The following is a 16,406-nucleotide window of genomic DNA, read 5'->3' as shown; positions in this document are numbered from 1 at the left end:
CTCCGTGCACTGTGAAACCGTGATCTCTCAGCGAGTTTGCGATCATGTGTCGTATTGAATGATGGCGGGAATCTCTCAATACCTCCCCGTTAGGACAGGCACCCAGGACATGGGCAAGAGCTTTGTGCTCTCTGTGGCAACGCCGACAGAGGGTGTTGTCCTCGGACCTTCCCGGCACGGAGCGATAAGAGAAGAAATGAAGAACTATATCGAGAGAATAACGAATACAATGAAAAAAAAAAACAGGAGATTGATGTATTACGGACACTTAGTAAGAATGAATTAATGACAATAGCTCTATTTGTTCTGGGTGATTTCCGACAAAAGAGTAGCGTTACAAAAATGTTGCAAAGTTTGAGCTGCGAAGACTTGGGAGAAAGGAGACGAGCTGATCGACTAAGCGGCATGTTCCGAGCTGTCAGTGGAGAGATGGCGTGGAATGACATTAGTAGACGAATACGTTTCTTTTTGCTAGTGGCTTTACGTCGCACCGACACAGATAGGTCTTATGGCAACGATGGGATAGGAAAGGCCTAGGAGTGGAAAGGAAGCGGCCGTAGCCTTAATTAAGGTACAGCCCCAGCATTTGCCTGGTGTGAAAATGCAAAACTACGGAAAACCATCTTCAGGGCTGCCGGCAGTGGGATTCGAACCCAGTATCTCCTTGATGCAAGCTCACAACCGCGCGCCCCAAACCGCAAGGCCAACTCGCCCGGTACGAATAAGTTTGAGTGGTGTCTTTAAAAGTAGGAAAGATCACAATATGAAGATAAGGTTGGAATTCAAGAGGACAAATTGGGGTAATTGGAATAACTTACCGAGGGAGATGTTCAATAATTTTCCAATTTCTTTGCAATCATTTAAAAAACGGCTAGGAAAACAACAGATAGGGAATCTGGCACCTGGACGGCTGCCTTAAATGCAGATCAGTAGTGATTGTTTGATAGGCTAACCAATCACTTCTACAACAACCCAAAGACAAAATGCACGCGGATACTAGAGATACGTAAAACTATGGAAGAAGCCAACATTTGAGAGGCAGACATACAGAACAGACCACGATTCAGATAACATCTCAAAATGTGGAATGGTTTCCGGGAGTCTACGGATAGAAACAACATCTGGAATGAGGAGAGAAAAAAGATGGAGTGGTGGAGGAAGAAAAAAGCTAAGATAGCTGTTTAGCGCGGTCCTTAGATGACAGGTACCTTACGAATATTAATAATAGGATGGCACCTACAGGATTAGGCACAACAGTGAGCTCTACGAACATCAGGAAAACATAGTCACATATGTGAAGAAAAGGCGACTGACCTTCTACGGGCATATGACCCGCCTGAAATCCTGCTGGCTCACCTACAGAATCCTCACAGTGACAAGTAGAGAAAAGGCTTCCAAGACCAAGTGGATCATCTCAGTAAAATCAGACCTAGAGGAACTGCAGATCCCATTATAGACCACAGAGAACCGATCTCAGTACCGACAGTCTCCCCACTGTCCCTCACAAGCACCAGACCTAATTGGACGGATGGGAGGAAGCAGGCAAACAGCGAGAAAACGAAAGCGTACTGGGCCAAGAAAAATCAGATCATAGCTAAGAGTTAAAACGAGCCCCGTGGTCTCTAGTAGGCCAAAACGAACCAATAATAATATAGAATATACCAAGTATAGTATTAAGATTGTAGGGTGCTTGGAAATTGCTCATTAATCCATGTCCGTTTTATGCTTACTTTTATAGATAGCTATACCTCACCATCCACGTATTGATAGATTTGAGCTTGCTTTCGGGAGATGGTTCGAACCACACTGACGGCAGCCCTGAAGATATGTTTCCCATTTTCACACCAGACACATGCACCTGTGCTACCCCATGGTCACCATAAGAACTGTGAGAGTGCAACGTAAAAGAAACAAAAAGTCACTCTCACTTGGTAAAAAAAAAACCTCTCCTCAACACTAACTTTATATGCCTACGGTACTGATATTTTCACCACTTTCTTAAATGAACTTCAACAGAACAATCCGGCAAGTGCCATCTCTGCCGTTAATTATCCAACCTGATCATCGGAGCAGAACATTCAAGTTCAGAATAACGTTGAGTATCCCCTCAGGCTGTAGGGCACTGGAGATGCAAGGCGAGTTACAGATCACTTGCTCGCACGAGGAGAAAGAAAGGGAAGAACTGCTTTCTATTTCTTCTCTCAAAGCAACATGAGATGTGGCCGTTTCAACTTAATGTGTGTGTGTGTGTGTGTGTGTGTGTGTGTGTGTGTGTGTGTGTGTGTGTGTGTGTGTGTGTGTGTGTGTGTGTGTGTGTGTGTGTGTGTGTGTGTGTGTGTGTGTGTGTGTATTATATAGCGAGTTTTCACAACCGAATGTCCTTTCTGATGTCAGCCTCATCTGAGGAGTTGAAACGAATGACGTCGTGATAATACAGGGTGTGTCATAATTGAAAATGAAAACCTACAACCTGTTTTCCAGTCATTGACCGGATCAGGGATGGAATGAATGAAGCCCCTATCTTGTGGCGAGGATAGGAATTGTGCCGGCTGCCGAGGCCTGTCGCACTCCTCTGGGGCAATGATTAATGACTGACAGGTGGAATGAAATGATAATGGAGAGTGTTGCTGGAATGAAAGATGACAGGGAAAACCAGAGTACCCGGAGAAAAACCTGTCCCGCCTCCGCTTTGTCCAGCACAAATCTCACATGGAGTGACCGAGATCTGAACCACGGAACCGAGCGGTGAGAGGCCGACGCGCTGCCGCCTGAGCTACGGAGGTAATTATGTGTCATAATGAATAGCGCAAATCGAAACAGCTGTAAGTACACGATACTAGAAGCAAAAAAGTCTTAGTAAACATGGGTCCGCAAACGAGCCGTTTGTGAGATAATTTAGAATTTGTGGTTAACAGCCACCACCGACTTGATTGTATGTAAATGACGACACTTTGAACATTTCCTTAACTACGAGTAAGAGCTGCTTGGCCGAGGCGGTAAAGGCGTGCTCGGCTCACCCGGAAGGCCGTGGGTTCGATTCCCCGACAGGAAGTCGAAAAATTTAAGAAACAACATTTCCACTTCCGGAGGTGCGCATGGCCCTGAGGTTCACTCAGCCTACACCAAAAATAAGTACCAGGTTAATTCCTGGAGGCAAAGGCGGCCGGGCGTAGAGCTAACCACTCTACCCCATCAAGTGCCGAGGTTACGGATAGTGGAAGCCGTTACCTTCCACCCGTCCAAAGGCCTTCATGGCCTGTACGAAGATGACTTTGCTTTAACTACGAGTAATTACACTGTACAGTCATTGAAACATGTAACTGTAACATATCAAGTAAGACTGTTTTCTTGTTCGTTAAAAACAACTGCTCTCCCACCAAAGTATCTAATAACTTTTGTTAATGTTGTAGTTGTATTAGTGCCTTTTTCTAACTGCGCCATTGCCTTCACTCCATATAAACGTTACGGAGAGGTTTGCAATTAAAGGCAGGCTTTTGGCACGCAGTCTAGTGATTAAAAATTTTATACCTACCGGCCAACATTCTGATTGTGAATTTATTTTCGGTCTACGGGACTCGAATCGGCTAACCACTGTGTCAGAGGTATAGAGATTTGATGCTTTAATGATTATGACAAGCAATTTAATGACTTACCTAACATGTTTTCATTGATACAAATTAAAATAAAGCCTGCTATTTGTTTCAGCTTTACTATATCTTGCATTGTATATATTCACTCCTTCATTAATCATTATAGAATCTGACAAAAAAAAAAATTAACTGAGCTATTTTGGGGTGAAGGTCGCAAGTTTTGGTGGACTTCTATTTTCGAAATAAAATATATAATCGGTATGACTTTCAATGTTATTGTACACACTGCATTACTTTATTTTAATCATCTTTTTTAAAATCTTGAAGACAAAGTGGGTCTGTGATATGAGTAGTAATATACTTATGGAAAGAGATCAAAGTCAGTATCACGGGCGAATGTGAAAACTAAATTTCTATCACGTGTAGTAGTTCGAGCTTCGAATGCGTTTTAAACTGTCGTGAAGCTACTTATCGTGAAAATAACTATAACAGCGTAGCTCCAGATCGTACAAGATAAAAATCTGATGTGATCGCTTTTGTGTGCACTCTGACGATGACTCCTTTGAGAATTTGTTTATTATTATTACTACTATTCTTATTAATAATAATAAGCCCGCTATGGAGCGCTTATGACTAATTCATTTTTGGAGGCTCGTTTCCATTCCTGATATCTCTTGAGCCCGGCTAACATTTTTTCTTTCTCCCCTCTGACAATCATTATCGGGACTTAAGTAATTTTGGATGGTGGGGATGAAGAATGTATTTATTTATTTATTTATTTATTTATTTATTTATTTATTTATTTATTTATTTATTTATTTATTTATTTATTTATTTATTTATTTGAGCCTCCGTGGCTCAGGCGGCAGCGCGCCGGCCTATCACCGCTGGTTTCCGTGGTTCAAATCCCGGTCTCTCCATGTGAGATTTGTGCTGGACAAAGCGGAGGCAGGGCAGGTTTTTCTCCGGGTACTCCGGTTTTCCCTATCATATTTCATTCCAGCAACACTCTCCAATATCATTTCATTTCATCCATCATTCATTAATCATCGCACCAGAGGAGTGCGACAGGCTTCGGCAGGTGGCACAATTCCTCTCCTCGCCGCCAGATGGGAGCTTCATTCATTCCATTCCTGACCCGGTCGAATGACTGGAAACAGGCTGTGGATTATTTATTTATTTATTTATTTATTTATTTATTTATTTATTTATTTATTTATTTATTTATTTATTTATTTATTTATAGTGGTTCAAATCCCGGTCACTCCATGTGAGATTTGTGCTGGAGAAAGCGGAGGCAGGGCAGGTTTTTCTCCAGATACTCCGGTTTTCCCTGTCATATTTCATTCCAGCAACACTCTCCTAGATCATTTCATTTCATCCATCATTCATTAATCATCGCCCCAGAGGAGTGCGACAGGCTTCGGCAGCTGGCACAATTCCTCTCCTCGCCGCTAGATGGGGGCTTCATTCATTCCATTCCTGACCCGGTCGAATGACTGGAAACAGGCTGTGGATTTTAATTTTCATTTATTTATTTATTTATTTATTTATTTATTTATTTATTTATAGTGGTTTAACGTCGCACTAACACACGTGATTTTCGGCGAAGCAAGGATAGGGAAGGGCTAGGAGTGGGAAGGAGGCGGCAGTGGCTTTAATTAATGTACAACCCCAGCATTTGTCTGGTGTGAAAATGGGAAACCACGCAAAACCATCTTCAGGGCTGCCAACGGTGGGATTCGAACCCACCATCTCCCGAATAGCGACCAAGAATTAACCATATCACAAAATTCCGAGCTGTCTAGGACATTAGGGTCAGAAATCCCAGTCGAATCTAGGCATCTTCAAAATTCTGCTGACTTCGGTGGAGTCAGTTCCGTGATTTAGCCACAAGAATCCAGCGGGCAATGGTTGCAACATCCACAAATACGTCACTAATTCATCCATTTAACGTTCTCAAGTTTCTCCAGCTTAGCACGCAATCTGCCGCAAGTGAAACGAGAAAGGCAGCTCTTAGCACGCAATCTGCCGCAAGTGAAACGAGAAAGGCAGCTCTTAGCACGCAATCTGCCGCAAGTGAAACGAGAAAGGCAGCCCTTAGCACGCAATCTGCCGCAAGTGAAACGAGAAAGGCAGCTCTTAGCACGCAATCTGCCGCAAGTGAAACGAGAAAGGCAGCTCTTAGCACGCAATCTGCCGCAAGTGAAACGAGAAAGGCAGCTCTTAGCACGCAATCTGCCGCAAGTGAAACGAGAAAGGCAGCTCTTAGCACGCAATCTGCCGCAAGTGAAACGAGAAAGGCAGCTCTTAGCACGCAATCTTTTTCAAAAACCTTCCCGTCTAAATGTTCACTCACTGAGAAGATGAGCATAGACCTAAATTTTCAGGAAACCTAGCTAGCTAGAGCGACGCATCAAGTCGGCCGTAAATAGACCAACTATACGTATCCTCAAATTCAAATCGTCTCCATTAGAAAAGTCTTCCTCGTGTACAGACGAGATTTCCTTCTGAAGACGCGGAGCAAGTTCTCTCCGAAACGTAAAGAGATTCACATTGTTTTCTTCAATCAATCAATCAATCAATCAATCAATCAATCAATCAATCAATGTTAATTAATCAATCAATCGATCGATCGATCACTACCATTCTGCATTTAGGGCAGTCGCCCAGGTGACAGATTCCCTATCTGTTGTTTTCCCAGCCTTTTCTTAAATGATTGCAAAGAATTTGGAACTTTATTGAACATCTCCCTTGGTAAGTTATTCCAAGCCCTAACTCCCCTTCCTATAAACTAATATTAACCCGAATTTGTCCTCTTGAATTGCAGCTTTATCTTCATATTGTGATCTTTCCTACTTTTAAAGCCACCGCTCAAACTTATTCGTCTACTGATGTCATTCCACGCCATTTGTCCACTGACAGCTCGGCACATACCACTTAGTCGAGCAGCTCGTCTCCTTTCTCCCAAGTCTTCCCAACCCAAACTTTGCAACATTTCTGTAACGCTACTCTTTTGTCGGAAATCACCCAGAACAAATCGAGCTGCTTTTATTTGGATTTTTTTCCAGTTCTTGAATCAAGTAATCCTGGTGAGGGCCCCACACACTGGAACCATCCTCTAGTTGGGGTCTTACCAGAGACTTACATGCCCTCTCCTTTGCATCCTTACTACAACCCAGAGATCTGTACCCTTTATTTACAAACATATTTATGTGATTACCCCAATGAAGGTCTTTTCTTATATTAACATCTAGGTACTTACAATGATCCCCAAAAGAAACTTTCACCCCCATCAACGCAGTAATTAAAACTGAGAGGACTTTTCCTATTTGTGAAACTCACAACCTGATTTTTAACCCCATTTATCATCATACAGTTGCCTACTGTCCATCTCGCAACATTATCGAGGTCATTTTGCAGTTGGCTCACAATCTTGTAACTTATTTATTACTCTGTACAGAATAACATCATCCGCAAAAAGCCTGATCTCTGATTCCATTTCTTTACTCATATCATTGATATATATAAGAAAACATAAAGGTCCAATAACACTGCCTTGAGGAATTCCACTCTTAAATGTTACAGGGTCAGATAAAGTTTCGCCTATTCTAATTCTCTGAGTTCTATTTTCTAGAAATACTGTATAGCCACCCATTCAGTCACTCTTTTGTCTAGTCCAATTGCACTCATTTTTGGTAGCAGTCCCCCATGATCTACCCAATCAAATGCCTTAGATAGGTCAATCGCGATTCAGTCCATTTGACCTCATGAATCCAGGATTCCTGCTGTAGGCTATCTTGCTGGAATCCTACAAGATGATTTTCAGTGGAATGGCCTTTCCTAAACCCGAACTGCCTTCTGTCGAACCAGTTATTAATTTTGCAAACACGTCTAATATAATCGGAAACTATGCTTTCCCAAAGCTTACATGCAATGCATGCCAGACTGATTCACATTGGCAATTGAAATCAATATTTTTCTTGTTTCACAGAAAATGTCCAAAAGCTGTATTATTATGTCTAATACATAATGTTTTTCTCTCTTGTTCACAGACTCTAGTTGGTGAATGGATGCCTGAGGAAGGTAGCTGAGTTGTTCGAGACACACCAACGCCACATTTCAAATCATTTCATCTCACAATACCTCACACCTGTTATGTACAGTTTTTGTTATCTAGTTATTAGTGTGTACAGTTTTATGTGCTGTTTATTTTTTATTTGTTTTGTGTTTTATAATAAAACATGCTAACAGTAATATTGTACTTTATCCTTCCATCCTCATATCCGGAACCTATTATGGAAAGTGCATCTGAAAATTCTGAATTGTGCAGGATACACAGCAGAAACAAGAAAAATGTTGATTTGAATTGCTAATGTGAATCATATGCACTTCCTGACATATAAACTGACGGGAACAGCGTCAGACTTCGTGTACCTCATCCCATCCAAAGATCTTCCGTAATTTGCCAAAAACCGAAAATACGTAAGAAAATGTCAAGTAGCATTTAGAGCAATTTGTAGCGAATATTACCATTTAAACTCGTTAGTCCGCCTGGTGATTGTTAAGGCGTGAAGTCTATAAATGGTCTGACACCATGGTTGGCCGGTTCGAGTCCCGTTGGTCGAAAAATCTTCATCATCAGAATGTTGGCCGGCAGGGTAGAGGAGGTAGTTATATGCGATTTTGATCACTAGATTGCGTGCCAAAAGCCTGGGTTAAATTCCAAACCTCTCCGCAGGGTTCATATGGAGTGAGGTCATATGACGTTGTTGGTGGTGATTCGTCTTTCGGATGGGGACGTAGGCTATGTGCCAGCACCGAGTTTCAACCTCTCCCTTCCTACTGTCATATATCACGTCATTCATTTAATCTCATTTACTCCTCTGGTCAGGAAGGGCATGCAGTCATAAAATTCGCTACGAAGATACATATCACTTCATACCCAACCTCGTAAAGAAACGGGACAAGGGTTGGACATACATACAATACCATTGAAACTCGTTCTAAAATTATGGATGTGAACCCATTTATTATTGAAGTGTAGATAAAGCTTCGTGTATTAACTAGCCAATAAACATTGTGGTTCTCCCACTAGTTCGTGATTATGCTCCGGGACTTACCATTTTCAGACGATCACTTTTTTTGTCAAGAAGTGCATTTCGGCTGACACACAAGAAAGCTAGAACTCTCTAAAGAACTTCTTCGTTTTCAGAATCGAAGACTTCCACAAGATCTATAAACGTAAAGATGATGGTGTTGAGCTTTATGTTGATCTTGCATTTCTTTGGTAGTGAAGACTCATCAACTGTGCCTCGGTTGAGTCTACAACCACACTGGGTTCTGCAGATGGTAGCAGACGTTTAATATATCTACTATTTTTCCAAATAAAACGAAATAAACATTAAAATCCTTTGATAAACATATAAACGTACAGCATAATCTGTGCACATAGAAGTGCATTACAAGGCATAACTGTAGACTGGCTGGCAGAAGAGTGAACGAAAAAACTTAGAAATACGAAAGACATACGGTATGATGCTAGCCATAGAATTCATTTTCAGCCTTCCCGATGTGAAAAATATAACTCATTGAAATGTATAACATAGTAACAACCTGTATAACCAATTAATATAACCTAAAATGTTGCAAATTTACACAACAGAAAGATGCCTAGTAACAGTTGTAAATAATGGGTTAGAAAAAGCGGGTCTTAAAGTCTCTTATGTAAAGACGGAATATATGGAGTACAAGCCCCAAAGTGAGAGGTATGTGGAGGTTAAACATGACAAGATTAAAAGGACAGACAAGTTCATATAACTTACCCGGTTATGGATCCAACACAACGGACTGGACAAAGAGGCAAACAAGGCAAGAGCCAGAGACCTTTCTTTTAAATTAAAAAAAAGGAGAGCTGCAAGAACTCGAGAATAAGAAAAGGACGATTCTGAAGAAATTTCTGGACCGCAGAAGACTACTGAAGGGACTTGGAAGAGAAGGAGAAGTAAGGAGCTCTACATGTACACTGAAAACCCGGCCACAATGCGGGAGCGAAGGCTGAAATTCTACGGATACATACGTAGTAAAAATGAATGACAAACGACTAACCAAAAAAATCTTCAAATACATCATGGGGTAAATGACCACCTCCTAGTGGGTAGAAGAGGTCAAGAGGGGTGCAGAAGTTGGTATTACACTGCAGATGATCCATAATAAAAGAGAGTTAAGAAGAAGAGCCAACAGTCGAAAAATCGTTTGAAGAGAAACCATTATAAAGGAGACCCAAACGGATCATTTCCGAAGAGGAGTGAAAGATGAGAAGTGAAAGAATCTTTGCTATTTGCTTTACGTCGCACCGACACATATAGGTCTTATGGCTACGATGGGATAGGAAAGGGCTAGGAGTGGGAAGGAAGCGTCCGTGGCCTTAATTAAGGTACAGTCCCAGTATTTGCCTGATGTGAAAATAGGAAACCACGGAAAACCATCTTCAGGGCTGCCGACAGTGGGGTTCGAACCCACTTTCTCCCGAATACTGGATACTGGCCGCACTTAAGCGACTGCAAGTGAAAGAATCAATAGGTTCTGGGAAAAGAAGAAAACAAAGGCCAAGAAGCTGTAAGTTCTATGTTGGTCCATCTAACTCAAATAGGTACAGATAACAAAACCACTGATAGGCATAAAAACATAATTCGTACAAGGAAATGTGCATTAAAGACGCTACTACGCACAGCCACACACGAAAACTTTATCGTGTTCCTCAGTCCATGGTAACCATGGAAACAAATCTCAACATCACTAATTACGTGGAAATAACTTAAAATAGGTCATGAAAGCCACGTGTAATAACAGTCGCCAGCAAAAAAATGACCTAATAACACCATAAAAACTTTAAAAAACTTACGCGTCTCAAAAATGTAATGAACCATTAAAACCATTAAAATACGAATGCCAGAAGATATCTTATCCTCCTCCATATAACTTCACTGCATATAACCTGTCAAGAAGCAGCTCACCCCCAACCATCCCCGCCATCAGCCATGGCGATTGCGGTACAGTTATACTATTTCCATTCCCAATAAATTATAATTCATATACAGAGTGTATCAGAACTATACCAATAAAAAAATCAGGAATGCTCTTCGTGTTATGTTAAGAACGGTGGTGCAATAGGATTGGCAGAGAAGGTGTTTCTTTTCGAGAAAATGACATTGATTTGTTACTTCCAGGCGTTCGATTCAAATTGACGAACTTTCCGTATTTGCTATGCCAGAGCGCCAGCCACTGCTCGTTGCTGTGCGTTAGATGAGGGAAGGGAAAAGAAGGGAAATAGGAAGTAGACAGGGGTAATCCTCAGTGCGAATGTATAAGTTTCTCGTTCGTTTCGCATAGTCACTTCCCAGCCCCAGTAGACAGTGCACAGTTTTATATTTAATTCCATTTACAATACTGTGAGTGAAGGAATACACAATCGTGGGGGGGGGGGGGGCAGCGTTGCGTCTTCGATCACGTTAAATAATAAAGAACGTTACTGCGACCAACAGACGAGAGTAAAAACGATCTGTTGTATTCCTTGACTGACTTTTTCTTTTCGTGGGGGGTCAACGAAGCCCGCTCCCCCCGCGTGACCATCGACTCAATCTACATGGCCTCCGACATGCTATTCATTTCTAAGAAGAAAAGAGATAGCAGGGAAGAGTGGGAAGTGATACAAGGAGTATCACTCGCTACCACGGCTAGAGTTTGTGTTGGTGAGGTGGTGTTAAGGTGTGGTATTAAGGGTCAGGGAAAAACCACACAGGCAAAAGAGAGAAAGAGCCTACATGTAAAACCTGACAGAAAGAGCCTACATCTAAAACCTGACATATTCCTTGACTGACAAGCGAGTCGTAACATTTAGTGATACTTCGGCTCCATAGTCCTGAATCGGTAGACCTCGGTTATCTTCGAGATTCGTACTGGCAACCTTTGACACACAAACTATGAATCGCCGTGAGACATCTGGTGTACACTTTACGTACTAGTACTGTTGTTGCGGTTGTTGTTTATACAACAAAGCCAAAATATAGAATTCATGCTAGGAACAACATTCTCATCGATAAATGTTATATAATGTGTGTGTCACACAGTTGTTGGTTTAAGATAATTTGAAGGTTTAGAAAATTCTTATCGATCGATCATACTATCGATTCAATTCAGATTTCATTTCCTTTCAGTTGGTAGTATTTCCGGAACCGGGGTAGCTCCCTCCTTACTCCTTACCCCCATAAATACAAGTATCACTAAAAGTTACGCGGATAATACATTATGTTCTTGTACCATGCGTGCAGTTACGGTTGTTTAATAAACGAACTGTGGATATTGTCTGTAAGAGACACGGACAATCCTGTGCGAGTCGAAAGAGGAAACTTGTGCATACGCATGGAGCATTATCTCTGTCTCCATCATACATCTCACCTTTCCCTCCCACCCACTTCCGCTCCCACGGCAGCGGCCTGTGCTCTAGCATAGCAAATATGGCAAGTTCGTCAATTTGAATCGCGCACCCGGAAGTAACAAAGCACCTCATTTTCTCGAAAAGAAAAATGTTGTTCGCCAATCCAATTGCACCATAACACGAAGAGCATCCCTGAATTTTTCGTCGGTATACTTATGATACACCCTGTATATTTATTTTCAAATACTTTCTATGTTACAAATAATGATCCGATACTCCTCTTTCACATGGCATTCTGTGTTATTGAGAGCATAACCTCACATTACAAAAAAACTTCACCTTTAAATTAACGACTGACACATTAACACAAAGCTGACATGATGACAAATAATAAATCCCTTTAAAATCAAGACAGCAGGAGCACAATATACGCAAAATATAACAGCAATATCCAAGTAACGCATGAAACTAAAAAATATCGAAATTAAATGCACTGAGACAGGAAATAAATAGAAATGCATGAATAGAATCATTCAGCTTCTAACCCCTGAGGTGTGCTCAAACAGGAAATACAGGTTTTCAGGAGGACTAGTGAAGAGATATTTCTAATAAACAAGCACAAGGGACAAGGATTTACAGAGTTTTTAAAAAATTCAAACAGCACACGCACATAGGCACATGGAATTCAAGTAACACAAATACCATTACGGGAATTATCGCTCAAAATCGATATGAGTAAGTTCGAACAAATTTCATCGATTGGGTAAAGTCGGATTCAATGCGATCCAACAGGATTATCTCCACAATACTTGACTTTATATGACTAATTATTCGCGTAGAGGCGCGCGGCTGTGAAGCTTGTATCCGGGAGATAGTAGGTTCGATTCCCACTATCAGCAGCCCTGAAAATGGTTTTCCGTGGTTTCCCATTTTCACACCAGGCAAATGCTGGGGCTGTACCTTAATTAAGGCCACGGCCGCTTCCTTCCAACTCCTAGGCCTTTCCTATCCCATCGTCGCCATAAGACCTATCTGTGTCGGTGCGACGTAAAGCCCATAGCAAAAAAAGACTAATTATTTGCCAGAAAGGCCGACTGATTGTGGTTAGACTTCGAAATAACCTCAAGTCAAACAGCCTTCCATTATTAAAACTCTTTCAATTCATTTCATTTCATTTTATTTCATTTTCTTAAATGTTTTCGAATAATTAGGAAATCTGTAGAACATTTCCCTTGGTAAATTATTCCTGTCTCTATTTTTCGCTCTATAAAGTAATACCGCGCCCGTTTATACAACATATCTCGGAATAATGTGCGTCACATAATTATATGTATGAACAGGATTATTTGTCCCAATTTGTCCCCTTGAATTCCGATGTTATCTTCATTTTATAGTCTTTCCTACTTTTAAAAGCTCCACTCCATCTCTTTATTGTCAGCTCGGAACTTACCATTAGTCGAGCATCTCGTCTCCTTACTCTCAAGTTTTCCCAGCCCAAAGTTCGCAGTATTTTCGTAACACTACTCTCTTGTCGGAAACAACCCAGAGCAAGTCGTGCTGCTTTCCTTTGGATCGTCCATCTCCATGGCTAAATGGTTAGTGTGCTGGCCTTTGGTCACAGGGGTCCCGGGTTCGATTCCCGGCAGGGTTGGAAATGTTAACCATCATTGGCTAATTTCACTGGCACATAGGCTGGGTGTATGTGTCGTCTCTATCCACATTTCATCCTCATTAAGATGCGCACGTCTCCTACGGGTGTCAGATCGAAAGATCTGCATCTGACGAGCCGACTTGTCCTCGGACACTCCCGACACTACAAGCCAGACGCCGTTTCATTTCCTTTGGATCTTTTCCAGTTCTCGTGTCACGTGTCAAAACATGAGTGGCTCAACTGTAAGTCGTCACGTCACAAGGTCACCCCCAGGGGTCCCTGGATTACAACCATGAGGCTCATAGCTGAGTGCGGAATAGCTCCAGCTACTTCTGTCATGGACCCACCAGAGGCGTTAGAATACATTCTCTGTATCTTTGCCTGTCGTAAGGGGCTCCTACCCACAGGGGCTTTGATTTTGGAAGCGTGAGTTAGCAACTACAGAGCCGTAGCTGATCCTGGCATACCTTCATTGTGTTGGGTTCCTAGATTTTCTATCTGGCCTCCCTTGGTCAACGGTTACTCTATTCCAATCACGACGATATTAAGTTCTTGTGAGCCCTAGCGAAGCTTGTATTTTCATGCCCTTCGTCATCCTTCCCGTTATTCTGCAGATTCCTTTATTCTTCGGAATTGGACCTCTTCTTATTTCCTTTCTAGTTAGCAGGGCCCACATTTCTATGATCTAATAAATGCCAAAATATGACCTAAAATCCTAAAAAAAAAAAAAAAAGACTTAAAATGTGCGAAAAATGACCCAAAAATATTAAGGAAAAGATGTATTTACTCAGAATAGTTAATACTTGCGTAAGCCTCCGTGGCTCAGACGGCAGCGCGTCGGCCTCTCACCGCTGGATACCGTGGTTCAAATTCCGGTCACTCCATGTGAGATTTGTGCTGGACAAAGCGGAGGCGGGACAGATTTTTCTCCGGGTACTCCGGTTTTCCCTGTCATCCTTCATTCCAGCAACACTCTCCATTTTCATTTCATAGCATCTATCATTCATTAATAAATAACTTCGGGAGTGGCGACCCCATCGTACTAACAGCCTATATCTGCTTCATTCATTACATCCCTGACCCGGTCAATGACTGGAAAACAGGTTGTAGGTTTTCATTTTCAGTTAATATTTGCATCGCCCTCGTTACCTTTAACTCTTAATGGAGTGAATACAATGAATAGGTGTCATCAATAAGAAGAGGAATAATAATAATAATAATAATAATAATAATAATATTAATTGTACCGGGCGGTACACCTCCATGCCGCTTATTTAAAATTTGCGCCAGTTGAAACTCCTCTGCTGGAGGAAGTCTGAACTTTATTGACGGTATTAATTTTCAAATTTCTCAGAAGATGTCACTACGTGGAAAATTTGGAGTTTTTGAACTGTGTCATTTTCGACGTATTTTTGTTTTGCTTGTAGTAAGAAGTGTGAACTTTCTCTTCTAGAGGACACTACTGAAGATCAACAATAGTGCACCCTAGTGCGGAGTGAAAGAACTGTTTTTTTGGAGAAGATTTAATTTCAAAAGTTAGTTCTTTGCTAAATTTCTTTCAGTCATTGTTTAAGTTGACAATATTAACCCTTTCTTTCCCCTTGTTTTGTATTTAGCCAATCCCGAATTTCTTGAATTAATTTTCCACCAATTATGTGTCTCTTCTTCATATTGTGTAGGGGTTTCCTTGGTTAGCCAATAAAGTTTTTGTGGGAGGGTGTTCTCATTCCCCAAACGCCTCGAACTTTCCGCGAGAGTATATAAACTGCTGATTTTAGGGTCTCCGGGCCACTTCAGTTCCATCTTTCGGTGTGTAAAGTACATAGCAGGGGGCGGGAAGCGCCTCTTTCTTCGGCGGCAGTCAACACCCAGGTAATGGCCGATTAATTACTTCTTTTCTTGCTTGCTCAGCAGTTTAACTCTCGGGGCGGGTCCGAAGTTTTTCCATTATGTAACCTTCCTTAAAATGTAAAGAAACTTGTATCTATTCTATCTTTTAAACTATATATTGGGATAGAGAGTGCTTAACCCTCTCGAGCTCCCACTCATATTGTTTTGAGGTGAACTTATTTTCTCAACCTATTCTTCCTTAACATTATGTAAATTTGTTTCTTTTCTAAAGTCACCTCCGTAGTATGGGTTTAGCCCTTGCATCAGTGGCCTAGAGCCAAATTAGGTTTTGAAACAAAGCGTATTAGGAGCGCAAGTTCGCCTCCCCTCAAATTGTTATTTTAGAGGTCATGTAATTAATCTTTTTCTCACTTAATAGACCTCAGTAGGTTGGGTATTTTACCCCTGTGTCTATGTCCAGAGAGGACAACTTGAAGGTGGAGTTTGGTGTGGCCTTTGAGAGGCTTAAAGTTTGAGAGCGTGTGGCTCTTTCTTGAAAATTAAGTGTTGTATGCCTCGAGGAGGCTTTTCTGTGTAATTTGGAGCAAGTGCTTTGGAACATGAATGGGGTTTTCGGCCCCTCTGGTAAAACTTATTTTGGAGTAAAGTTGGGCTAATTGCCCTAGAAGTGTGAATTCGGGGCTCGAAGCCCAAATACTGTAAATACTGTAATTGCACCTTTTGTTGCCTTGCTACTCTGTACCTGCCGTAATTGTTATTTCTTAATTTTGAAAAGAAAATAGAACCTTGTTAAATTTTAAATTAATTTTACTTTCGTAGCTTGAGACCTGTTCACCACCCCGCACCTTCTTTCACCTCTAACTACCACGGAAATCTC

At 41.5% G+C, this 16,406-nt stretch overlaps 1 protein-coding gene across 1 annotated transcript in view; it reads left to right on the top strand.

Annotated features, from left to right (window-relative positions):
* Nucleotides 1–7,777, top strand: part of LOC136883157 (valine-rich protein-like) — a 32,590-nt gene extending 24,813 nt beyond the window's left edge. The window contains exon 3 of the mRNA XM_068229615.1: nt 7,646–7,777. The gene's annotated coding sequence lies outside the window, so the exon portion shown is untranslated. The remainder of the gene's footprint in view (nt 1–7,645) is intronic.
* Nucleotides 7,778–16,406: the final 8,629 nt, after the last annotated feature.

The sequence above is a fragment of the Anabrus simplex genome, chromosome 11 (genome assembly GCF_040414725.1).
Source record: "Anabrus simplex isolate iqAnaSimp1 chromosome 11, ASM4041472v1, whole genome shotgun sequence".
Classification (NCBI taxonomy): domain Eukaryota; kingdom Metazoa; phylum Arthropoda; class Insecta; order Orthoptera; family Tettigoniidae; genus Anabrus; species Anabrus simplex.
The sequence above is the reverse complement of the archived record's forward strand: the minus strand, read 5'-3'. Positions and strand labels throughout refer to the sequence as shown.